This window comes from Notothenia coriiceps, unplaced genomic scaffold, assembly GCF_000735185.1.
Source record: "Notothenia coriiceps isolate Sejong01 unplaced genomic scaffold, NC01 NC01_scaffold00019662, whole genome shotgun sequence".
Classification (NCBI taxonomy): domain Eukaryota; kingdom Metazoa; phylum Chordata; class Actinopteri; order Perciformes; family Nototheniidae; genus Notothenia; species Notothenia coriiceps.
The window spans coordinates 1-1,618 of NW_011352363.1; the positions used below are offsets into that span (position 1 = coordinate 1).

A 1,618-nucleotide genomic window follows, 5' to 3' on the forward strand; every position below is an offset into this window, starting at 1 on the left:
CCTCATCCCGTGTGATGTATCCGGTTTGAGACCCCTCTGATTGGCCACTGTAAATGCAACTCCTCATCTCTCTCAACAGTGCTCTTATTATTGTTGAGAGACTCCCGCAGGCATAGCGGACAGAGCGAAGCGATCCAAGGTCTGGGTGCACTTTAAAAAAATGTAGTGGCGATAGTGCAAGGTGCAATCTATGTACTCAATTAGTTGCTTGTAAAGGGGGTGACACAAGCAACTTAATGAAGCATTTGCAACCGAGACACTCATTGAATCTAAAACGGTGCTAGCGATACTGCTAGTGCTAATAGTGCTAGCGGGCTTCAGCCTTGCCGTGTGTAAATGTGACCTGAGCGAAGGCTCGCAGGCAGGTTAGCTGCTGCGCACGGGTAACATGTTTTGTTTACCTGGGTGCAGTCTTGCAGGCACATCGCCTTGTCTTTTTTTAGTTTTATTAACACCAAATTATTGAAAAGTATCGATAAGAGTATCGAAAAATACCGATACGCAGTACCGGTACCGGTATCGATAAAATCCTAACGATACCCATCCCTACTGCCAAGTAACCGCAGCTTCTCTCACTCAAAAAAATCTCCAAACATAAAAATATCCAGGTACTTTCTCTTCCTGTATTTACAATTAAGTTTTTATATTTGTGTCATCTGGTTAATGTGACCTCCAGGTTTCAGGACAAGCCTCACTTGTTCTGTTCCACTGGGAGCCTTACATGCATTACCATTTGTATATATATCTTAAAGGCAAAATGAGAAATAACGCAGTTCCCCAGAGTGTTTTTGTCGGAGCAAAGTATAAATAAACCGTGTTAACGACTCCCGTGTCTCCCGCAGACTGCGCACCATCGACGAGTCGGCCTCCATCCTGTCGGACATCAGCTACGACAAAACGGACGACTCGATGGTGAGCGCTTCGTCACTTCAGTTTAATCGTCATTAAAATAACCTGCTTTTATGTTGAGAATGTGACGTGACGTTGCTCTGTGGCAGGACTGGGACTCGTCCAACGTGAGGACGGTGCGCCTGAAGAAACGAGAGAAGAGGGTGAGATCAGAACTCGACAGCCGGTGCTCCGTGAACGTCCGCGTGTCGCTTCACGGGAACTCATCCATCCGATGCTTTTTTATTTCAGCGCTCCTCCAGAAATCACGTCGACGGACCTCCAGGCGCCTCCAAGCGCTCCAGATCCAACGGAAGGAACGCAGAGAGGGTAGGGGTGGATTTCAATATCCCTTTTTATAGTTCAAAGCTTCATTGATAATGTTTCTGAATCAATAATCACACGATTTCATTTCTGTGATCCAAACATGTTCAGTAACTCCACAGCGTCCAAAAGTTCACGTAGAAATGCAATCATTTCCAAAAATGCACAAAAAGTTCATCTCAAACTAAATATTTAGCTTCTAAGCTTTTTTTTGGGGGGTCAGCTATTCATACTTTTTTCACTCGACAAAGAAAACTATTTTTTGTATTTATGTTCATTAACAAGAACGAGATCGCGGGTACAAGCGGCCGAGATGGGTTTTCTCCGCAGGGTGGCTGGCTCCCTTAGGGGTAAGGTGAGAAGTTCAGTCATCCGGGAGGGACTCGGAGTTGAACCGCTCCTCCTT

The 1,618-nt window shown here is 45.5% G+C and overlaps 1 long non-coding RNA gene across 1 annotated transcript; it reads left to right on the forward strand.

Moving 5' to 3' along the window:
• Positions 1 to 836: 836 nt before the first annotated feature.
• LOC104952170 (uncharacterized) lies at positions 837 to 1,219 on the forward strand. Its single transcript, XR_799093.1, has 3 exons — positions 837 to 912; positions 999 to 1,052; positions 1,141 to 1,219. It is a non-coding gene; the product is annotated as an uncharacterized lncRNA (long non-coding RNA).
• The last annotated feature ends 399 nt before the right edge of the window (positions 1,220 to 1,618 follow it).